Source organism: Zootoca vivipara, chromosome 3 (genome assembly GCF_965207765.1).
Source record: "Zootoca vivipara chromosome 3, rZooViv2.hap1.1, whole genome shotgun sequence".
NCBI lineage: Eukaryota > Metazoa > Chordata > Lepidosauria > Squamata > Lacertidae > Zootoca > Zootoca vivipara.
The window spans coordinates 114,611,746-114,636,600 of record NC_142586.1 but is presented as its reverse complement, the minus strand read 5'-3'; the positions used below and the strand labels follow the sequence as shown (position 1 = coordinate 114,636,600).

The 24,855-nt window shown below is 46.9% G+C and overlaps 2 long non-coding RNA genes and 1 pseudogene across 3 annotated transcripts in view; 1 reads left to right on the top strand and 2 right to left on the bottom strand.

The window, feature by feature from the left end:
- LOC148686471 (uncharacterized) overlaps nucleotides 1-24,855 on the top strand; it is a 425,644-nt gene that overhangs the window by 351,246 nt on the left and 49,543 nt on the right. The gene's annotated exons all lie outside the window — the stretch shown is intronic.
- Nucleotides 727-23,110, bottom strand: LOC148686472 (uncharacterized). The gene is made up of 4 exons (XR_015949420.1): nucleotides 23,009-23,110; nucleotides 5,646-5,769; nucleotides 1,993-2,063; nucleotides 727-1,344 (listed from the first exon to the last, which is right to left on the bottom strand). It is a non-coding gene; the product is annotated as an uncharacterized LOC148686472 (long non-coding RNA).
- Nucleotides 17,469-18,305, bottom strand: LOC148686473 (uncharacterized; annotated as a pseudogene).

Here is a 24,855-nt window from a genome sequence, read left to right as displayed (position 1 = left end):
GATCACATTCTTTCAATCTCATTGCATTTATCGCTGTAGTCGTAAAGTGTCCTTCACGTCAACGTTGCAGGAGGCTTTGTTGTTTCATGTACAATGCAAAAGAGAAGCAAACTTGCGCTTCTGCACCTGTAGGAAGAAGTGGAGGCTGGTCCATTGAGGCAAATGGGGCACTGCCCCACCAACCTCGATTTGCACATAGCCAGCCCTCACCTGCCTGCCTTCTTGTTTCCATCTAGTCAAGGTGGGGCAGTTTCTTCCTCCATTGCGTCAGTGTAGCCCCTTGTAAAACTCAGCAGGGAGGAGGATGGAGAAATTTGTTGAAACCTGAAATTGAAACCTGAAATTTGTTGAAACCTGAAATTTGTTGGCTCTGCCTGTCATTGACTCTGGCTCTATCTACCACTGGCCTCTCTGCTTTACCACCCCACCAGTCCCAGTGGGCACAAGCCACTGCAAGTAGCTAGCATCTCAGATGTACTGAAAGTTGGATGAGACTGCTAAATTCAACTGACAAGCAAAGAGCTCCATGAGCAGAACAGCACTCAAAAATGAGCTGAGCCTGGAAAAAAGAAAATTGTCCAGGGAAAGCTTCACACAGTGGGTCTGATGCTGGAAAAAAAAGTTACCAAAGAAATTGGGAACATATTTACAGTTTTATGCCTTCCAACATTCATTCGATGTCCATGAGTTTGAATGTTAGGAGAGTGGGAGAGAGAGAGGAAAGTCTCCAGTTTTATTTATTTTATTTATAAAAATATTTATATGCTGCTTTGTCATAAGAAAATACCAAAGTAGCCATAAAACATAAAGGCTGTACAAGAAATACCATAAAAAGCTAAAAACAGCCATCAATTTTGACCATTAAATATACAGGTATTCAATTACGAGCATTCTTTGGCTACCAAATTTAAACTTTCGAGCAAGCATGGAGGTATTTTGATTTTAAGGGGGAAATATATGCAGATCACATCAGAACAGATCCATCAGTGTCTTGGGCCACGTGTGTATCAAATTTCACATCCCCAGGTGCTGTCTTAAACATATTTGAAATCCCTTGTTTGAAGGCATTGTGACACAGTCAGGGTGTTTTTGGCTACATGAATACCAAATGCCAGGTTTCTAGCTCATGGGGAATGTGCCATAACGACTTCTGAAACCTTCATCAGAAAGTGAGTGATGAGTCAGTCACTCGGGCACTTTATTTCCTGGGATGATGGTCCACAATGAAATAAATCAGAGGCAGAGAACCTCTGGCTCTCCAGATGTGGTTGTTGGACTACAGCTCCCATCAACCCCCACCATTTGATACATTTGCTGGGGTTCATGGCCACAGGCTCCCCATCCCTGAAATAAACAGAAGTGTAGTTTCTTAACATACTGGAGGAGGATTTTTTATTTTATTTTAATGGGGGGTATCGGGGCTATCTATCACAACTGACCCGGGCAGGTTTAGCAGTCTGCTTAGAACTGCCTTGTAATTCATCCTAAGTGGGAGAGATGTAGTTAGGAAGAGGCAGTCTCTCCATCATTATTTTGCATACCCAAGTTTGAGCCCTTGTACGGAAAACACGGTGAGATCTTAAGCTGCTGTGGCGGCTTGCAAGAGCCGGAGTTTTCTCATGTTGCAATCTGCTTTGTAGAGAGACACCCTCAAATATCATTAAGAGCCAAAATGTGCAGGCCAAATTTTCCCCACCCACCCCAGGAAAGCACAACTGCTCCTGGCCCAACTGGTTTTGAATTAGTGTGGCAACATTATCCCTGCCATTTGGGATTCCTTTGGTTATAAGCAGTGCTTTTTTCTGGGGGACACACAGGGGTAAGCATACCCCTAAACATTTTGTGAATCTAAGTTTGGCCTCATTGAGGGGCAGTATTTCAATATGAGTAGGAAAATGAGAGTACCCCTGAACATTTTTAAAGGGAAAAGAAAAAAGCACTGGTTGTAAGACTGCAGAATGTTTATCCACAGCAGTGACGAGAGGAACTTACCCTCCAACATTCCTCAGATGGAAATAGGGACATTCTATTCTACATCAGTATCACGGTTCGAGCTCTTCCTCCTGGTCAAGTACAAAAGTTATTAGAGAAAACATACAAAACTGCAATATTATAACCACAGAAATCTTCGATCCAGTATACCTGAAGGAGCGTCTCCACCCCCATAGTTCTGCCCAGACACTGAGGTCCAGTACCGAGGGCCTTCTGGTGGTTCCCTCGTTGTGAGAAGCCAAGTTGCAGGGAACCAGGTAGAGGGCCTTCTCGGTGGTGGCGCCCGCCCTGTGGAACGCCCTCCCACCAGAGGTCAAAGAGAACAACAATTACCAGACCTTTAGAAGGCATCTCAAGGCAGCCCTGTTTAGGGAGGCTTTTAATGTTTAATAGATTATTTTATTTCATTTTTCTGTTGGAAGCTGCCCAGAGTGGCTGGGGTATAAATAAATTATTATTATTATTATTATTATTATTATTATTATTATTATTATTAGGATTTGTGTATTGCATTTAGAGAAGCCCAAGGGAAAAAGAAAACCCCCAGTCAATAAATACCGGGCGTGCAAGATGGTAGGGGCTGAGGTGGCTTCAACCCCCCCAAAAAAATTCAGGAAGGGGGGTGGGCCTCCCCAAAATCATGTGGCCCTGCTCCACTGCTTCCTCCTCCCTGCCTGATTTTGGGCAAGAAGAAGGAGACGGAGCCTCCCCATTTCCCACCCGACGCATGAGCTCTGGCATTGCAGTGGTGGGGGTGGGACGCCAGCCTGGTGTGTGAGCTCTCATGCCCTGGGCGGGGGAGGAATGTGTCATGTGGCACCCCTGATCAATACAAATAACTAGCAGTGATGCTGATGTAGAACAAGATTGCCCCTATTTTCATCTGAGGAACGTTGGAGGTTATGGATGAGCGTAGAGAGGAGAAACGCTATGGTGCATCAGCACAACCGGATGCCTTCACCTGCCCCAACTGCAACAAAACATGTCTCTCCTCTACCACTCTCTATAGCCGCAGCAGGTGCTGCAACCCTCCAAAGGCTGCATCCCCCCAAAGGGACACTCCTCCATTGTCTCCTGAGACAGATGGCTCTCAGCCAGGACACCTACAGGCGGAGAAGGCGTGCAATGTAGATCTCAGTGCATGTAGGTTTCTCCTGGTTCCAGAACCCCAGTCGTATAGCCCAGCTCCAGCTCCCAAAACATGGAGGGGCACAGGCTCCCTTGCCCTATCCTAATGCTTCCAGAGAACACTGGAAGGTGGTGTGTGTGTGTGTGTGTGTGTGTGTGTGTGTGTGTGTGTGTGTGTATCTATTATGGGGAAATAGAACTCTGAGCATTGGGGGAGGATAAAACTTTCAAACAACTGGATCCCTTTGTAGCCTCAAATTCACCAACAGAACAGGAGTTTCTGTACACTAGTGGGTTCCCCCCCCCGCCCATGCATATGACCCCAAATTATGAGCGCAGCCTAAGGCTCCCATGGAGCTGTTTTGCACAAATCCCTGGGGATTCTGCTCTGTGGCAAGAAAGCAGCCACATGTTCAGCTCTGAGGCCAGAAGAGAAGGCTTCGAACCATTGATCTGGGAAGCCTGAGAGCTCCTAGCTCAACTTCTCACAAGCCTAGGGGGAAGATCCTTTGGGATATCCCTTCAAGGGTGACTAAGCAATAGAAGCTGCTGTCCATGACTACTCACACGGGGCCTGCCGGTGCAAGGAGAGGATGGTGCTAGTTCTACTATGAAATAGTTATTGTGTTTCAACAGTTTGCTAGGAAGTGGAGCTATTGCTCCCTGGTCACACCTGAACTGGCCAGACCCCAAGCGAGCAATGGCAGTGGGTTAGCTAAGGCATATTAAAAAGTGCCAGGAATCTTGAGCAGGTATAAGTCTCAGTCCTGTTTACGTTATGGTTTCCCGGGCACAGTCCTTGGATTCACAGATCTGTCCCCGGACAAAAATCCATCCTGGAATGTCCCCGGATTTCATTTAATGTCCCGGACTTATATTTTAAGTGTTTTGGATTTATTAATAGGGAATGAATGTTGCGTGGTTGGTTCAACGGCACAAGGCACATCATATGGGGACTTCCGGTGAGGCAAAATGATGGGTGCCACGGCAGCGAGCAGCTCCTGAAGCCAGCCAGAGCCAACTGAGCTACCAGGCTGGCTCCAGGCTGCTGAGACTGCTGCTGCCACCGCCAATACCAAGTGTCACGGTCCGGTCGGCGGGCGGTTGAAGCCCTGGCTGAGGACGTCAGGACCAGAGGCAAGATGGTGGTGTAGAAGCAGGAACAGGTGCAGGGTTGAGGGTCCAGCAGCAGGCAGTCGCAAGGTCAAGGAGCAAGGCAGAGGCGAAGGTCTGGGAGTCAAGGAGCAAGGCGTCGGCAAGGCAAAGGTCCAAGGGTCGAGGAGCAAGGCGTCGGCAAGGCAAAGGTCCAAGGGTCGAGGAGCAAGGCGTCGGCAAAGCAGAGGTCCAAGGGTCGAGGATCAAGGTGTCGGCAAGGCAAGGGTCCAAGGAGCAAGGCGTCGGCAAGGCAAGGTTCCAAGGGTCGAGGATCAAGGCGTCGGCAAGGCAAGGGTCCAAGGAGCAAGAGGCCAGATGCAACCAGGCAGGGATAGCATTGCTGTGGCAAAGAGCTGAAGGGAAATGCTGAGTTTTTATCCCTCCCAGCTCCTGCCACCAGGTGCAGTGAAGTATCAGGTGGCCTCACCTGAGTGGCCACTACTTGCTTCTCCAGCACAAGCTGAGGCAGGCCCCAGTCCTGCAAAGCACTACAGGCCCCAGAGCCTGACTCCTGCCCATACTCCTGACAGTAAGGGGGAACCAGGGACACCCGGCGTGTCCACTGGGGGGACCGCTGACCCCACCGTGACCCAAAGCAAGTCGGGAGCAAGAGCGCCTGGCCACACGGCCGACTGCCCAGCGGCGTTCCGGGGCCAGGAAAACCCTGGAGCTGACGCTGGCAGAAGGAGGAGAAGAGAAGGAAGAGAGAGAAAGAGGAAGGAGAAAAAAAGAGGGGAGCCCCAACCTTCCCGCGTTGCTGCCATTGCCACCGCTGAGGAGGAGAGGTAGGAAAACACTGGGAGGGCAAGGACATGTGGCCGAGCACAGGCCCAAGCCGAGCCTACTCCATGGTGGCTAGCACTCCAAGAGAGCAAGCCAGGGCCCAGAGGAAGGCCGCACAACAGAGGAGACCACAGAAAAGAAGATATTACTTCTTCTTTTTTAAATAACTTTTTTTAAAATATCTTTTTTTTCCCTCTCTTTTTTTTTTAAAAAAAAGTGTCTCCAGATTCTTTGAAAATAAATCTGATAACCTTAGTTTACACCACCCCAGGGATGGGGGACCTTTTTTCAGCTGGCGGGCTGCATTCCTTCCGAGGTGGGTGGGGCATGCTAGTGGTGGACGGGGCCAGGGGTAAAATTGGGTGGGGCTACAAATTTAAAGTAGTCTAGTTCCCACCATCACCCCTCTCTAACCTCCATCCAAACAAGTGAAGGGCGTGATCAGAGTGCAAGGACACATTCCAGTGTGTGTGAATGACTCCCTGTTGGCTCCCTGACATTATCCGCACATTATCCACATTGTGGAGGATATTTCCCTCTGCCCTGTTTGTACTTGAGAAGAAATCAGGCAAGGGTTTCAGGCTCACTAGAAGCAGGTGGAGAAGTTTCTTGAATCAGGAACAGGGGGAGCTGTCGTTCTCCAGAGGTTGCAGGCCTCCCAACTTCCATCATTCCTGATCGTTGGCTAGGCTGCGTGAGAGCTGTGAACATCTGGAAGACACAAGAGTGGGGCAGCCAACTTAGGACCATGTTAGCTCAAGACCAACTGGAGATATTCTTGCCTCATCCTGATCCTGACCCTCACCTCCAGCATCCAAGCTCTGTTCAGATGGGATGTGGGACAGGGCAATCTTTTTTTTGTCTGCACTTGTGGAACTCCTTGCCTCAGGAGACCCATGGTGGAAAGATCTTCTTTATTCCGATAGCCATTTGGTTGGCAAAATGGCTAAGACTGGAATAGAGAGAAACTGTATTGGAATACAGAGAAACTGACGGAGCTGAAATGGGCAGACCCTTCGGTCACAAGTCACAGCTGAAAAGTTCTCCAATGCCTCAAAAAGGGGGGCTTCTCAGCACCCTTCTGCCTGACACCCTTTTAACTGAATGCGCTGCAGTTAGTCACCAGGAGCTGAATCGCATTTGGAATTTGAGCAGAGGAACAGGGAAGGAGCAGTTTGAATTTGATCAGAGAGATTAAAAGGCAGTGCAAAAAGAGAGTGAGAAAGACCTTTGACCTCCTTGGAAGCACCTGACTGTTCTAGGAAGCAATGATGAAGGCTCGCCAGCTACTCACTTTCAATAATACAGAATCTGACCTTGTCAGGTCTTTTTTTTTTCCAGAGGTCCAGTTGATGTGGAACATGATCATTTATTTTAAATAAATGGAATAAATGGGCTTTTGTTGCTTCTGGCTGATAAGATCTTCACGAGTAAGGAACATCCAAAATGGAATAATGGATCTGTTAGGACTTTAAGCCTGAGACGCTGGCAAATTAGCAAGGTCATGTGATTTAAGTTGTTAAGTCGTTAAGTTGTTAAGATGCTCAGTATATATAGAGCGTTTGTTTTGTTTGCCTGTGGGGTGTGGAGCAGTCATGTCTGAAAGCTCTGGAGGTGTTTCTGTTATTTTTCTGCAATAAAGCTGTCTTCGAAAGTTGAGCTTTGGTGAGTCGTTTTCTGCTGCAAAGCTACAAGAATTCTACAACAAGAAGAATCCAGCCGCTGTGCTTAATGCTCTGCAAAGAGAACTGTTTCTGGTCTGTATAGCGCAGCAAAAGCGTTTTTACTGGACCAGTGCAGAAAACCTCTTTAGGTTATGGACTGAGTTATGTTTTGGATTCTAATGCTGTGGACTCTCATGTGCTGATTGCTGTATCGTGTGCAGAGGCAGTGAAAGTGGCTTCGGATGTGAGAAGACCTGCTTGGTCGTAAATCAAGCCATAAAACAAGGGAGGAACCGAGAGAGCTGCGTAAGTGAAGGCTTACAGCTTTAATTAACTGCAAAAGGCTAGTTTGATCTCCCGTTGTGTTTTTTGCCAATAAACACAAGACGGTGGCAGATTGCTAGTGAAGACACGGAGGGGAAAAGTTTAAAAGGCTTCAGAGAAGGCTTGAAGCGTCTGAAAAGTGAGTAAAGTAAATCCCAAGGGGGAAGAGAAGCAAGGGCACTCAGAGGGGGTGGCAACAGACCCCAATAATGGCAGCAGAAAATTTCCAGGTTCCCTTTCCAAAGCTGAACTCTGCTAATTATGTGCAGTGGTCTAAGAGGGCTCAAGTCTGGTTGGAAGCCAAAGAATTTTGGGCGGACTATGTCCAGAGGCGAAAGCCAATTGTGGCTGTTGCAGCAGATGCCACAGCAGAGCAACAGGCTGCTGCACATGCTCAGAATAGAGAACATGATAAAATGGATACTAAAGCTAGATGCATGTTAATGGTATCGATAGATGACTCTCAACTGCCCCATGTGGAAGGCTTAAGGTCTGCATTTGAAATTTGGGAAGCCCTTAAGCATATTCACCATAGAGCCACGCCCAGAGAGAAGGTGAATTCCCAGTGTGAGGGAACTGGCAGGCAGAGCTGTAAGGAAGTTTCACAAGTGTTTGCTATGGCCAGCAAGTCGTGTTTTCGATGTGGCAGCAGATTTCATCTAATAGCAAAGTGCCCAGAAAAGCAACAGGAATTTCAGCAGCCCAAGGCCAGTTTCCAGAGCTACAGAGGAAGACAACATGAGAACTACAAGAGTCAACGACCCAGAGGGGGAGAAGTTGCTGATAAGGGACTGTCTGCAATGCTAGTGCAACAGAGCTCTAAAAGGAACCCACAACCCTTGAAATGGATAATTGACAGTGGGGCTTCGCACAGTTTAATACCGGCGACATCTTGTGGCAGTCTTAGGAACTGCAAGACTTTACCAGTTGCAAAAACTGTGACTATAGCAGACAATAGCAAACGAGAAATGAACCTTAAAGGTACCATTTATGTTAATTGTTTGCAAACTAACCTTCCTGTTTTTGTTCTTCCAGGAATGAAGAATGGACTTTTGAGTGTGTCATGCCTGGTAAAAAGTGGTTTTAAGGTTAAGTTTGAAAAAGATGTGTGCACTATTTCAAAACAGGGGAAGGAGCTAGTTAAAATTCCCTGTGAGGAAGGGCTTTTTGTTTTGGATGAAGAGCAGTTGGCAGCAGGCAGCTGTTCAACAGGTGAAGCACAAGAGCAGTTGGCAGCAGGCAGCTGTTCAACAGGTGAAGCACAAGCTAAATGTGTAAATAAGGCTCCTCATACAGGTTGTGCACATTTACTACATAGAAGGTTAGCTCATATATGCTTTAAGTATGTAAGCAAGATGCCAGATTTAGCTGAGGGGTGTAACCTTAAACCCTGTTCGAATTTTTTGGATTGTTGTGCTTGTAAACACTCTAAGGTTAAGACATGTAACTACCCTAGATCTGATAGAGTAAGCAAGAAACCCTTTGAGCTAGTACACACAGATGTGTGTGGCCCCTTTCCGGTCAAGTCCCTTGGAGGTGCGAGATTTATGCAAATTTTAGTGGATGATTTTTCAAGGGCCAGTTGGGTTTTCTTTCTGAAAGAAAAATCTCAAGCAGCATCAATTCTGATGGATTGGATTGAAGAAGTAGAGTGTAAATTTGACACTAGGGTGCGCAAGATACAATCTGATCGTGGTGGGGAGTATGTGAACCACACGCTAGCAACATGGTTAAAACGGAAAGGTATAGTCCATAGACTTACCAATCCCTATTCACCACAGGAGAACTCAGTTGCGGAAAGAAAATTCCGAACATTGCAAGAAGCCATTGCTGCTTTACTGTTTGATTCTGGATTACCACAGCGTTTTTGGGCAGAGGCTGCGCTGTATGCAAATTATTCCTTTAATAGAGTGTACAACAGCACAGTAGGCAACACTCCTTACTTCATGTTGTTTGGTAAGAAACCAAAAATTGACCATCTAAGAGTTTTTGGATGTCGTGCTTATGTGCTGGTGCCTAGGGCACAACGCAAGAAAGGTGATCCCAGATCTAAAGAAATGATTTTCTGTGGTTATCAAGCAAACACAAAAGGTTGGAGATTTGTAAATGTAGGAGGTAATCAAACAAAAATCACAATCAGCAGAAGTGCTGAATTTTGTGAACAAGATGGTTGGAATAGAATCCATGGTAATTCTGACATACTATTTGATGTGTCAAATGAAAAAGATCAGACACAGGTCCCAAGGCGAGAATTAGTTCCAGAACAGGCTGAGGAATCTGAGTCTGAGTCTGAGGGTGAGAAACCTTCTAGTTCACACAAGTTTGAAAAGTCAGAATCGTCTAGCCCAGTAGGTTTACCTGTACGGCAAGGGAGACAAGTAAAGTCAGAATCAGAAAGTCCTTCAACTGCTAGTGACAAACAGGTGACAACCAGTGATTCTGGGTCAGAGGGGGCAACTGATGGAGCATCACAGGAGCTGCCAAGGCGTTCCAAACGTACAAACAAAGGAAAACCTCCAGAAAGGTATCAAGCCATTAGTGTTTGGGTAGGATTGGCGAATTGCGAACCTGAAAGTTTTGAGGAGGTAGAGCAATTACCCAAGGAGGAGGCCAGTAGGTGGCATGAGGCTATGCAGAAAGAGTTGAATTCTATGAAGGAGCTTGGTGTATTTTCCATCTCCAAACTGCCAGAAGGTACCAAGGCAATAAGTTGCCGGTGGGTGTATAGGATAAAGACAACAGTAACAGGGAAACCAGAGTACAAAGCGAGGCTTGTAGCTCGGGGTTTTTCACAAAGTAAAGGGGTACACTACTCCGAAATTTATGCGCCCACTTCAAGGAGCGAAACTCTACGTGTACTCCTAGCGGTTGCTGCTCAGAGAGGATTCAAAGTGAATCACTTTGATGTCTCAACTGCTTATCTTCATTCAGGACTAGCTGAAGAGCTTTATATGGAGCTACCGCCAGGATTGAAAGGTGATAGGTCAAATCAAGTTTGGAAGTTACACAAGTCTATTTATGGACTCAAGCAGTCAGCTCATAATTGGAATGAATTCCTAAATGATGTTTTGGTAAGCATTGGCTTTAGCAGGAGTAAAGCTGACAACTGCTTATATTTCAGAGGTTCAGGAGACACTCAAGAATCTTTGCTTGTTTATGTAGATGACCTGATTTATACTTCAAAGACACAAAAGCAGGTGGAAAAGCTGGCCAAGCAGTTAAGTAAACACTTCAAAATTAAGAATCTTGGTGCTGTAAAGGTCTATCTTGGTGTTCAGATAGATAGGACCAAAATGGCAGTTTCTTGCTGAATCAAAAAGGCAAAATATTGCAAATGTTGGGAAAGTTTGGCATGGCAGAATGTGCAGGTGTTAGAACACCTATGGAAATGGGTTTTGTAAAAGAAAGTGAATTCAAGGATAGTGCTGAGTTCAAACGTCCTGAAATCTTTCAATCAGCTCTGGGAAGCTTATTGTACCTTTCGCAATGGAGTAGGCCAGACATTGCTTACGCTGTTAACTTACTCAGCAGGGAAGCTTCAAAACCTAGTGTAAATGCATGGAAAGGAATTCAAAGAGTCTTAAGATATTTACAATACACCAAAGATTTTTGCCTTGAATTGTCTTCTGAAGGGCAAGCACAGCTTACTTGCTGGGCAGATAGCGATTGGGCAAATTTAAGGGATAGAAAATCAGTGTCTGGCTGTGTAGTAAAATTTGGAAACTCTCTGGTTGGATGGCGTTCGAAGAAGCAAAACCTAATTACTTTATCGTCAACAGAAGCCGAATTCTGTGCCTTATCTGAGTTATGTAGAGATCTAGAATTTTACAAATGTCTGGCACAAGAGATGTGTGAAAAGTCTATCACGCCCATCACTATATGGGGTGATAATCAGCCATGTCTTAAATTAGCACAGAATGGTCAATTTAAAGGTCATACAAAACATTTGGATATCAGATTTCAAAATGTTTGTCAAACAGTGAGAGCGGGAATTGTTAAATTAAGTTACTGTCCAAGTCATGAAAATTTAGCCGATGGATTTACAAAACCGCTTGGGTTTCAGCGTCATGAAGAATTTTGTGAAGGAATGGGTCTGAAATAACTTTGTAGAACTGTTTTTTTTTTTGCCAGCGAGAGGGGGTGTTAGGACTTTAAGCCTGAGACGCTGGCAAATTAGCAAGGTCATGTGATTTAAGTTGTTAAGTCGTTAAGTTGTTAAGATGCTCAGTATATATAGAGCGTTTGTTTTGTTTGCCTGTGGGGTGTGGAGCAGTCATGTCTGAAAGCTCTGGAGGTGTTTCTGTTATTTTTCTGCAATAAAGCTGTCTTCGAAAGTTGAGCTTTGGTGAGTCGTTTTCTGCTGCAAAGCTACAAGAATTCTACAACAAGAAGAATCCAGCCGCTGTGCTTAATGCTCTGCAAAGAGAACTGTTTCTGGTCTGTATAGCGCAGCAAAAGCGTTTTTACTGGACCAGTTCAGATGAGATTTATTCACCAAATTAAGAAAAATATCACCCGCACTGAAAGACTTTTGAGCAACTTGCCATGGGGATTGTAGGCTCTATCAGAGTCACTCTCTGTGTGGGGTTATCCATAGACACACACTCATACATACACACACACACACACACACACACAGTTAAAACTATTAAGGCAGCAATAGAAACTCTCAGAAAACTGAGACAAGTTATGAGGAATGCAAATTGCAATACAATGCAAAAATTAAAGGAAGCAATAAAATCCAATTGAAAATGATGCAGCCTCTAGCACAGGAAAAACAAAAAGCAAATATTTGGTACACCAAGACCTTCAGTGATTTCATAAGAACCTATTTGGTGTATATATATATATATATATATATATATATATATATATATATATATAGTTTTAATTCGATCAATGTTTAATTTTGCAAATAAATAAATAAATTCTCTCTCTCCCCCCCCCAATGTTTTTAGATGTTCTTCTTGCTTTTATCTGGAAGCTGCCTTGAGTTCCAATCATGAGGAAAGGTATAGAAGAAATAAATTAATCACCGCCATCATCATCATCATCAAGGAAAAAAATAGATCACCAGCTGTAAAAGTCGCCTCTCCCCCCCCCCCCATCTTGCTCCACTACCAGATTTCCCAGCATTACTGTAGTTCAGACTGTTCAGTCACTGAGGAGACCATTTGGCAGTCTGGGGGGGGGGGTCATTCCTCCGATAGACGAAGCGTGTGCTTTTAGGTGGCTGCCATCTAATTAACGAGAATCGCAGGCCTTCCCAGCTCCACTCTTGGCACAATTGGGGGGAAAGTGAGAAGGGAGGGAGGGAGACACATATGGGTGTTTAGAGCGGATGGCAAGTTTGTAAACTCTCTCCTGCCTCCAACGCGCCCCATAATTAAAAACTGCTGGTAATTAGTAAGTCGTTAAGAATAGGGGCTGGCTGTTTTTTGTGTGCTACAGCAACACCAACCAATTTAATGTCTGTTCAGTGCTAATTTGGGTGTCTTCCGCTCTTTTAAGAATCTGGGTTGTTTGTTAAGCGACACTCACAAAAGGGGCCTTTTAAACGCATTCATCGATTTTGCCAGTATACAAGGAGGCTGCAGGGCCCAAATCAGCTGATGGGCTTTTTATATATTTTAAACCCTCTTAGGCGAAATAAAATAAAATAAACGTTAAGCTACAAAATTGCCGACTCGACAGCCTGGTGGAAGAGAGGGAGGGAGGGAGGGAGAGGAGGGATTTTTTTTTCATGTTTTGACAATTTCGAGGAAACTAAACCCTTGGGCATCAAAGAACAGTATGCACAAAATCTGCCAGCTTAACAGATGTGCTGTAGAAGGGGGCAGATGTTTGGTGGTTGGGGAGTTGCCCATGTATTTTCTAAATAGACAAGGATTACCACAGCCTATGGATATAATCCTTTAGTAACCCAAAATGTCAAAGACAATGCAAAAAAAAATCAAAACCAATAAAATAAATAAAATAAAATTGAAAATGTCTTAATGCGCTTATTACTAGTAATCGGCTAAACCCGTTTCCGAAGAATAAGTGGATCCCCCCCCCTTTTCTTCCTTCTTAATACAATGAACAGTTTGTAATCTCATAGATAAGTCACTTCAAAGGCCTCCTTTCCCCGTGACTTAACTCCTACCGTATGTGTTTTCCTACCTGAATTGTATGACAAGACTGGAGGGTGTCAGCTGGAAGCCAGATTTGGGGTGGGATTCTCTCGCTCTCTCACACGCCCCTCTCTCATAGGACCACAAGAGAGCAAGAGTCAAATTTGACCCACCCCAGCTTTTGACTGGAACAAAGGGGCTTATTTTGAATCTTCCATGGGGCTGGAGGGCGCTCCCTTCCCCCTTTGGAAATGACTCCCTAATGCCCCTAAATCATTTCTAAGCCTTTCCAAGCCCCCACTCTCCCTACCAGATTGTTGTTGTTGTTTAGTCGTGTCCGACTCTTCGTGACCCCATGGACCAGAGCACGCCAGGCACTCCTGTCTTTGACTGCCTCCCGCAGTTTGGTTAAACTCATGTTCGTAGCTTCGAGAACACTGTCCAACCATCTCGTCTTCTGTCGTCCCCTTCTCCTTGTGCCCTCCATCTTTCCCAACATCAGGGTCTTTTCCAGGGAGTCTTTTCTTCTCATGAGGTGGCCCAAGTATTGGAGCCTCAGCTTCATGATCTGTCCTTCCAGTGAGCACTTGGGGCTGATTTCCTTCAGAATGGATAGGTTTGATCTTCTTGCAGTCCATGGGACTCTCAAGAGTCTCCCCCTCCCAGATAGAGATGTGTAATAGACTAACCACAAGACAGAAGGAAGTAGAGGGAGGGGTGGGGGTCAACTCACATCCAACCTGTCCAGTTGGAAAACTTCCATCCACTTCCGGATGTTTAAGACCTGGGTGTTGCATATCAAAAGGAAGGGGACTTTGGGCCCAGGAGCAAAGTCTCCCCCTAGCTCTGCTTGACTTGGTGTCATTAGAATGATCCTGCCTGCTGGATCAGGCCAAAGGGGACTATCTACTCCAGCATCCTGTTCTCACAGTAGCCAACCAGGTACCTGCGGGAAACCAGTGAGCATAAACATGAGCACCGGAGCATGGAGATATATATGTGTGGAATTATTATTGCCTCATTTGTTCGTTCATTCATTTTGGGTTTATGGTGTGTTAGGGGAAGGGTAGGGGACACATCATGTCCCTTCTGTGGTATTTTGTCCACCTTTGGTCCCCATCCTGCACTCAGCTCTCACCTGTGGCTCCTAGCAGATGTCAGCATGTGACAGCGGCCACACCCAAGGCTTTGACTGGCCGGCTAAACCAGGTGAAGGTAGCTGAAAGGTCTCAAACCCTCAATGAGTTAGGGATTTTCCATGCATGCGAAGATGGACTCTAGTGGATTGAGCAGATGAGACCAAGAGTGGGTCCAATGGTCAAGAAGACCATTTCTGCACATGCTGTAGGGAGGAGTAGATGTGGCTGGTCTACCTGGGAAGGTAGCCCTTCTAAGAGAGGAAAACCCTGATCCTAAACTTCTGCTACCTTCTGGCAAAGCTCATTCATGAGAAAGGCTTCAGTTGTAAACCCTGAGGGACAATCTGTACCCATTGCTTTGTGGGACATCTTCAGGAGAAGAAAAGACTAAGGAGTAAACCCTACACAAATCTGGAGTGGAGTCCCTAAGACGGGTGGACGGCCCCTTGTGTGCCTCCTTCCAGCAATTCCTGCAGCCCACCTGGAGCCAAAAGTATTGCTCTGCTTGCCTTTGGACCACACCAACGAGGCTGAGAGGGGGGGGTCTTGTCAGGTGGGCAGCCCAGGACCTTCATACTCACTGCCGAGGCTCGCGCCCTAGAGTGGTCACTTTGGTGCTGCAAACACAGCAAAAACAACTTGGGAGGCTGCAGTCACAAGTTACCAGCCTCTGCAACCACAGGAGGCACTGTGATTCTCCAACGGTTTGACTTCATGCCCAGAGGTGCACCCGATTTTCTCTCGAGACAGATGGGTGCCCAACAACAGCATATTTATATCTCTGTCTTTTTCCTTGACAGGCAGCTTGCAAAAAGCAGGAAAAACCCATTTCCAAGGCATTGGCTGTAACGTAGCCTTCTGCAGAAAGGTAAGAGTCCTCCTCCCTATCGCTCTGCCTATATCTCCCTCAGGTTCTGCCCATCTCTGACATGTGGCCCCCAGAAAGTTGTCCACCAGGGAATGTGGCCTTCGGGCTGAAGAAACTGCCCTGCTCATTTCTGCAAAGGTATTATTCTCAACCCTATTGCCAGAGATCTTTCTTCCCAGCACGGAGGATGAGGAGCCAAGGAGAGCCCTCCAGAAGTTGTCTTATGACAATTCCCACTGGGATTGGAGCTGGAGCCCCAAAGCTACTGGAGGACATCGCCTGGCACAGAGCCCTGTAACACAACAAAGCATTGGCATCGGGTGTGTTGTGTTTAGATTTCAAAAAAAAAATATGTTCCCATTCTGATCCTTGGATAATAAATACTTTGGGAGCATATGGCTGCTTCCGACTGTGTAGGAATCTATCAACACCCACTCTTCTGTGTTAGCCTGTCAAAAAGTGTTACTGTAGTGGGAGGTAGGGAACTGGTCCAGATTCTTGGCTGGGAATCCTCCTGGATTGCCAATTGCCAGAGCAGAGGCAAGGAAGCCTTTCCAGCCCGAGGGGCCGCATTTTCTTCCAAGCAACTTTTTGTGGGCCATACCTGGAGATGTCTGCTCCTGAACTATGGCCCTTTCCCGAAATGAGGCTTGTGTGAGTAATTATCAGAGAGTGTCACTGCACGGTGGACAAACTTGGTGGAGTGGCTTCACACCACACAGATCTTGCGGGTGGTCCATTGTACGCTGGTGGAACCGGTTATGTAACTCCCGGGAATTTGCTGCAGGAAATCCCCGGAGCGATGGCCTCATCCTAATACTATTAATTCATGTAGCACCGTCCACGTGAAGGGCACTTTGAGGAATTCATGTTGAAAGGGCCCATTGTCCGTGCCAGGGGCTGAACTCAGATATTCTCTTTAACTCGCAGCGACCAGACTCTGTTCTGCACAGACACTCTTCGAAGGAGCAAATTTCCCTGGTGTGTCAGAGCTAGATCTCGGCCCAGGAGAGTGAGCCTCTTTTTTTCCTGGCCTAAAACTGCCAGCTGTTGTTATCTTCTCAGATCTTTTAACCTGAGTGCTGCTCTGTGGCCCATGCTGGAGGATACAGGAGTCCTCCTTCCCTCTCCACTCTTGTAGCTTGCTCTACTCTTATCCATTACCCCCTCCTCAACAACCTCTTCTTATTCTTCAGGCCATATCTAAGTGACCATCACTCTAGAAGAGGCAGATCCTGCCCAGAGTTCTCCTGTACCCCTCGTTCCTCAGTGACAACCCACACAAGGGTTTCTACCATTGACATACCATAAGGGGTGGGGGGCAGAGGGGCGCAAAATCGGGACGTATGTGTGCAAAATTTCAAAAGAAAAATTAAACCACTTTGAGGGTGGTTTTGTACAAGAGGTGTACAAATTCCATGAAATAAATCAACAATCCTATATAATAATGTCCAAGTTGTCCCTGCGTCCAAGCTGTCCCGTGTGTCCCTGGGGTACTGCGCATGTGCCCCAGGGATACAGGGATTGGACAGCAGAGACTGCGCGCGCGCACTCTCCCCCCCCCTCTGCCTCCTCCAACCGCCGCTTCCGCCGGACACTGCCTCACTGCAGGGCACGTCAGGGAAGCGAGGGTGGAGGCCGGCGAAGGCCTCCTCACAACCCTCCCTGGCCCGTGAGAGGAGCGGCGGTTGGAGGAGGCGGGGGGGGGAGAGAGTGCACGCGTCCTTCCTGTCGGCGGCTGGGGGAGAGGAAGGAAGGAGGAGAAAGCTCTCCTCCGTTCCTGTCCCCCTGCCGCCGACAGCAAGGACGGGTCCCAGGGTTCGGAGAAGCGCTGCACAAGCGCTTCTCCGAACCGTGGGATGTCTGCTTCCTGTCGGCGGCTGCGGGAGAGGAACGGAGGAGGAGAAAGCAGCGCTTTCTCCTCCTCCGTTCCTGTCCCCCTGCCGCCGACAGCAATGACAGGTCCCAGGGTTCGGAGAAGCGCTGCGCAAGCGCTTCTCCGAACCCTGGGAGGTCTCCTTGCTGTCGGCGGCTGCGGGAGAGGAACGGAGGAGGAGAAAGCAGCGCTTTCGCCTCCTCCGTTCCTGTCCCATTGCCGCCGACAGCAATGACAGGTCCCAGGGTTCGGAGAAGCGCTGCGCAAGCGCTTCTCCGAACCCCAGAATTTTCTAGAGCCCGTTATTGAACGGGCTGAAATACACTAGTAATAAAATAAATGGCCACGGCTGCTGTCCCTTCCCCAGCTTCCCTCTCCCTGCTGGGAAGACCCTTCCCCAGCAACATTGCCGCTGCCACCCACAGGTTAGGGAACCAAGGTTAGGGGGGACAATACTTGCTTCAGGGCCAGACAGTTGATAGCCCTGGTTAACTCCGTATTCCAGTGGGCCACCAGGGAATCAGATGAAAGGCCATCAAAATGGGATAAAGCATCCCCTACCACACTCTGGAAACCATTTGGATCCATTAAGTGGTGGGGGCAGACCATCCGAATTGGTCCAACCTCACTGCAGAGGGGAAGGTTCGCGGAGAAGTCCAGTTGCACCAGGAAGTGATCCAACCATGGCACTTCTTTTGTTTCACTTTTACTTAATGGCAGATCACCCACGTCAATAGAGGTGAACACCAGATCCAAGGCATGTCCGCGACTATGAGTTGGGCCAAACTTATACAGGGACAGCCCCATGGAGGCCATGCTTTCCACAAAGTCCTGAGCAGCCCCTTGTAAGGTCGTGTTGGCATGGATGTGAAAGTCCCCTGGGACAACCAAACTAGGTGTCTCCAGGAGAACATCCGCCACGACCTGAAGCAGCTCGGGCAGGGAATCCTTGGTGCAGCGGGGAGGTCGGTACACCAAAAGAATTCCTGTACTGCCCCTATTGCCCAACTTCTAGAACATGCACTCAGAAACCTGGGTCTTCCCAATAGGACACCTAGTGTAAGCTAATGACTTTCTAAAAATCACTGCAACACCCCCTCCCCACCCACATGACTTGGGTTGCTGTGCATAAGAGAAACCTGGTGGACAAGCAGCGGCAAGGACAGGCCCACCTGCTTCATCCAACCAAGTTTCTGTTATACATGGCAGGTCAAGTCCGCTATCCATGATTAGGTCATGGATGACAGCAGTCTTGTGAATCATATATGCATTTATACATCCTGACTATAAGAAGGGAGGCATTCACGGCATTAACTCCCCAACAGATCTAGCTTCTCCGTTAGTCATCTGCTAGACACAGGCTGGAAGTGGGAGACACAGAGGCATGTGGAGGGAGAATAGAAGACGGAGGAGGCAGGGGTGGTGGAAAGATGTGTACGACACCCTGAGCAGGAGTACTCAGCACTGCAACACTTTGTTGCAGGCATTGTATCCTTCTGTGGATACATGATCTCTCTCTCTCTCTCTCTCTCTCTCTCTCTCTCTCTCTCTCTCTCTCTCTCTCTCTCTCTCTCTCTCTCTCGTGTAACTAGCAGTGTTAGCTCTTATTTCTGCCACAATAAATCTGCCGGTCTTTAATGTGTCACAGGAACTCTTTTGTTATTGCAGCCTGTTGCTCATTACCTTTTTAGACATCACATGAACTCATTAAGCCTCCTGCTTCAAAGGCTTTGCAACTAGATCGGAGCGCGAGATAGTGGAAGTTCCACTGCCTCCAAGCCTCCGGAGAACAAAAGGGGGACTGATTCTGCATCCACCTTGCATCGATCCCCGATCCTGAGGGCCTTTGAACTTCAAGCTAAGACTATTCCATTTCCACAGGGAAGTTTCCCAGTGGCTGGTTAATGGATGCACTTTGCTGAGGTGATGCGCCGACTAATGTCTGATCCATTATGCAACTACTTTTGCACATCATGGGCAAAGTCACTCAGCTGAAGTGCTGTGTGTTATGTTTTGTTTAAATACAGCGTTTTGCACAATAAGCCCTCAAAGCACCAATGCAAAAGAAAGATGGATTTAAACGTTCAATAAATACAGTCAAACCATTCAGGCAATATTAAACAGCACATTCCACAAGTCCCCGCCAATCACATATGCGAACTGTTTTCATGCTCTCACCATGCTTTTCTCAGCATTCCACACTCTCACTTAGAAGCCAGGTTTAACACACATTCCAGGAATAACGCAGATCTTATATAAAACCTCCTCACCTGGCCAGGCTATTTGCTCTTTGCCCTTTCTCCTCCTTCCAGCAGTGTAGAACATCTGCATGTCTGAGCTCCATTGCTCAGACTCTATTAGACCAAAGTAGTTTTTTTAAACCAAATTAGCATTTTTAAGCCTGTCTGAACAAAGCTGCTGTATTTCCTTTCTCTTCAACACGTATTCTGAGCAAGCAAATGTTCTTTTCACCTTTTGCAAGATTGTTTGTGTGGTTATTGTTTTATGGAGGAGAAAAGGGGGAACTACCAGGAAAATCCCCCCTTCATGGATCAATGCCTTGTCGTGGCGAAGGGGCTTGAATAACTCAGAGAAGCTATGAGCTATGCCATGCAGGGCCACCCAAGATGGACAGGTCATAGTGGAGAGTTTTGACTAAACATGATCCACCTGGAGAAGGAACTGGCAAGCCACTCCAGTATCCCTGCCAAGAAAACTCCATGGACAAAGACAACAGGCATATAAAAGTTATGACGCTGGAAGATGAGCCCCTCAGGTCGGAAGGCGTCCAACATGCTACTGAGGAAGAGCGGAGGACAAGTACAAGTAGATTCAGAGCTGATGAAGCGGCTGGGCCAAAGCCGAAAGGACGCTCAGTTGCGGATATGCCTGGAAGCGAAAGGAAAGTCCGATGCTGTAAAGAAAAATATTGCATAGGAACCTGGAATGTAAGAACCATGAGTGGAGGTAAGCTGGATGTGGTCAAAAATGAGATGACAAGAATAAATATAGACATCCTGGGCATCAGTGAACTAAAATGGAAGGGAATGGGCGAATTCAGTTCGGGTGACTATCGTATCTACTACTGTGGGCAAGAATCCCGTAGTAGAAATGGAGTGGCCCTCATAGTCAACAAAAGAGTGGCAAAAGCTGTAATGGGATGCAATCTCAAAAATGACAGAATGATCTCGATACGAATCCAAGGCAGACCTTTTAACATCACAGTAATCCAAGTTTATGCACCAACTACCGGTGCTGAAGAAAGTGAAATTGACCAATTCTATGAAGACCTACAACACCTTCTAGAAATGACACCAAAGAAGGATGTTCTTCTCATTACAGGGGATTGGAATGCTAAAGTAGGGAATCAAGAGATAAAAGGAACAACTGGCAAGTTTGGCCTTGGAGTTCAAAATGAAGCAGGGCAAAGGCTAATAGAGTTCTGTCAAGAGAACAAGCTGGTCATCACAAACACTCTCTTCCAACAACACAAGAGACGACTCTACACATGGATATCACCAAATGGGCAGCATCGAAATCAGATTGATTATATTCTCTGCAGCCAAAGATGGAGAAGCTCTATACAATCAGCAAAAACAAGACCTGGAGCTGACTGTAACTCAGATCATCAGCTTCTTATAGCAAAATTCCAGCTTAAACTGAAGAAAGTAGGAAAAACCACTGGGCCAGTAAGATACAATCTGAATCAAATCCCTTATGAATACACAGTGGAAGTGAGGAACAGGTTTAAGGATTTAGATTTGGTGGACAGAGTGCCTGAAGAACTATGGATGGAGGCTCGTAACATTATACAGGAGGCAGCAACGAAAACCATCCCAAGGAAAAGGAAATGCAAGAAAGCAAAATGGCTGTCCAACGAGGCCTTACAAATAGCGGAGGAGAGGAGGCAAGCAAAATGCAACGGAGATAGGGAAAGATACAGGAAACTGAATGCAGATTTCCAAAAAACAGCAAGGAGAGACAAGAGGGTCTTCTTAAATGAGCAATGCAAAGAAATAGAGGAAAACAATAGAATGGGGAAAACCAGAGATCTGTTCAAGAAAATTGGAGATATGAAAGGAACATTTCGTACAAAGATTACCATAATCAAGGACAAAAGTGGTAAGGACCTAACAGAAGCAGAAGACATCAAGAAGAGGTGGCAAGAATACACAGAGGAATTATACCAGAAAGACATGGAGGTTTCGTACACCTCAGGTAGTGTGGTTGCTGACCTTGAGCCAGACATCTTGGAGAGTGAAGTCAAATGGGCCTTAGAAAGCACTGCTAATAACAAGGCCAGTGGAAGTGATGATATTCCAGCTGAACTATTTAAAATTTTAAAAGATGATGCTGTTAAGGTGCTACACCCAATATGCCAGCAAGTTTGGAAAACTCAGCAATGGCCAGAGGATTGGAGAAGATCAGTCTACATCCCAATTCCAAAGAAGGGCAGTGCCAAAGAATGCTCCAACTACCGCACAATTGCGCTCATTTCACACGCTAGTAAGGTTATGCTTAAAATTCTACAAGGCAGGCTTAGGCAGTATGTGGACCGAGAACTCCCAGAAGTGCAAGCTGGATTTCAAAAGGGCAGAGGAACCAGAGACCAAATAGCAAACATGCGCTGGATTATGGAGAAAGCTAGAGAGTTCCAGAAAAACGTCTACTTCTGCTTCATTGACTATGCAAAAGCCTTTGACTGTGTCGACCACAGCAAACTATGGCAAGTTCTTAAAGAAATGGGAGTGCCTAATCACCTCATCTGTCTCCTGAGAAATCTCTATGTGGGACAAGAAGCTACAGTTAGAACTGGATATGGAACAACTGAGTGGTTCAAAATTGGGAAAGGAGTACGACAAGGTTGTATATTGTCTCCCTGCTTATTTAACTTATATGCAGAATTCATCATGCGAAAGGCTGGACTAGATGAATCCCAAGCCGGAATTAAGATTGCCGGAAGAAATATCAACAACCTCAGATATGCAGATGACACAACCTTGATGGCAGAAAGCGAGGAGGAATTAAAGAACCTTTTAATGAGGGTGAAAGAGGAGAGCGCAAATTATGGTCTGAAGCTCAACATCAAAAAAACCAAGATCATGGCCACTGGTCCCATCACCTCCTGGCAAATAGAAGGGGAAGAAATGGAGGCAGTGAGAGATTTTACCTTCTTGGGCTCCTTGATCACTGCAGATGGTGACAGCAGTCACGAAATTAAAAGACGCCTGCTTCTTGGGAGAAAAGCAATGACAAACCTAGACAGCATCATAAAAAGCAGAGACATCACCTTGCCGACAAAGGTCCGTATAGTTAAAGCTATGGTTTTCCCAGTAGTGATGTATGGAAGTGAGAGCTGGACCATAAAGAAGGCTGATCACCGAAGAATTGATGCTTTTGAATTATGGTGCTGGAGGAGACTCTTGAGAGTCCCATGGACTGCTAGAAGATCAAACCTATCCATTCTTAAAGAAATCAGCCCTGAGTGCTCCCTGGAAGGACAGATCGTGAAGCTGAGGCTCCAATACTTTGGCCACCTCATGAGAAGAGAAGAATCCTTGGAAAAGACCCTGATGTTGGGAAAGATTGAGGGCACTAGGAGAAGAGGACGTCAGAGGACAAGATGGTTGGACAGTGTTCTCGAAGCTACCAACATGAGTTTGACCAAACTGCGGGAGGCAGTGGAAGACAGGAGTGCCTGGCGTGCTATGGTCCATGGGGTCACGAAGAGTCGGACACGACTAAACGACTAAACAACAACAACCAGGAAAATCCAGTCTGCCTCAAAGCACCCTAGATTACTTAAACTAAAAGGCTGCAAACTAGCCTATCTAAGCTTCCCTTTTAAGCTGCAAAGCAATGCACTCTGCTGAATGCACAAACGTGAGGAAGGAAGGATAATCTATAGATATAAATGGTGAAGGTGCATGTGTGTTATTCCCCACTTTTCTCCCACAAGCACTTACCTGATCGTCCTGAAATTTGGCCACAACCTCAGAGTCACATGAGAGCAGGTAATCATGCACTTACACTGACCAGCTGACACACCTAACACAGGTAAAAACCTGGATTTGTGGTAAAAAAAATTATTGCGCCCTCCAGTGGACAGCCAACAAACAAGGGACAAACATACTCCCACAATCCCTCACGCCCCGGAGACCACGCCTCCAAGAGAAAGCAAACTGCCCCGAGACCACTCCGCTCCTCAGGGAACCAAGCCCACCTCGGAGATCCCACACCCGAGACCAGACCGTTCCCCAGGGACCCGCGATGGCACAGGAGATCACATACCACCGACCCCCTCCCGCCCCGACCAAACCCACTCCACACACCTCTCACCCCACGGATCATGCCCCCGCCGATTCCACCACCTCCCATGACCTCCTCCCACCCCGAACAAGCCCACTGAACACCTCCACCCACCCCACGGATTCCACCCCCGCTGATCCCGACGTCTCCCAGGACCCTCCGCCACCGATCCTACCACGCCCAGCCCAGGGAACAGGCCGCCTCCCCAACCACCCCTCCAATCCCGACGCCTCAGGCCTACCTTGCCTCACCGCCACAGGCCTAAGCTGCTCTGTAGCCTCCACCTACCCCATGGGTTTCGCCCGCGCCGATCCAAACCTCGACTCGCCTGGGTGTGGGTTGGGGGCAGGGGGGGGACGGGATAGGTCATGGATCGGGACAGGGTGGGGGGAATCACAGGGGTGAGCCATAGCAACATGTGGCCTGGCCAGCTAGTATCTAATAAATATATCATCTCTTACCATCTATTCACATCCCTTCATTAACAAACTACAGTCCCCAGAATATTTGGGGGGGGGGTGAAGCCATGACTGAAAACTTCATTATAGTGCTTTCGGTGTGTGGCGTGGCCAATGGGATTGTGACAGATCTCTCCATTGATACTTGCCACATGCATTCCTATATGCTCAGATGTTGGCTATGAGCCTTGGCAGCTACCCAATGAGTCCTTGGTGCCAGCCTTGCCCTGTCCCAGCAGTTCTGACAGTGCCCTCAGTCAGTCACCATGGCTGGCTTACTTTATGGCTGTTAACCGCTCCAGCTTTGGGAAGGAAGATCCTAGACCCTTGTGCTAATTAATTGAAACAAACAATGCAGTTACTTGTACAAAATGTACAATTACATGTACAAAACTCGCATATACTGTACGTGCATTAGTAACAGATATGACTTCCACTATTTTTAAGCAGCATTTGAACATGGTTTGGCATGGAGTCTACTAGTTTCAAACAGTCACTGTTGATTTTCGGATCCCTGTACCACACTTGAATCAGCACCTGAATGAGCTTCTCCATAGTTGTACAGTCTACAGCAAGGAGGCGACTTTTGCATATAGCCCACAAATTCTCAGTGGGATTTACGTTCGGGGAATTCATTGGCCAATCAAGTGCCTGTATTTGCTGCTCTGTCATGAATTTCTTCACCACTTTCGATGAGTGACAGGGGGCTAGGTCCTGCTGCAATATCCCAGTACCGTCAGGATACACATCTTTTCCAGCTCTAGAATAACTATCTTTCATAGAACCTCAATATATTGTAGCGAGCATATCATTCCTTCTGTTGGCTGCAGGCTTCCGACACCATCAACTGACTTTCCGGGTTTGTTTTGAGTACAGGATTGTGAGTAAGAAAGAAAACATGCTTTGTTTCAATTAATTTGCACAAGGGTGTATGAGATGGAAAGGAGATGCAATACCTACAATTCAGGATTGGCAGGAAAAATTAATTGAATATTTGAAGATGGTGAAATTGACAGCTATAATTAGAGACGTACCCAGGCAGAGAA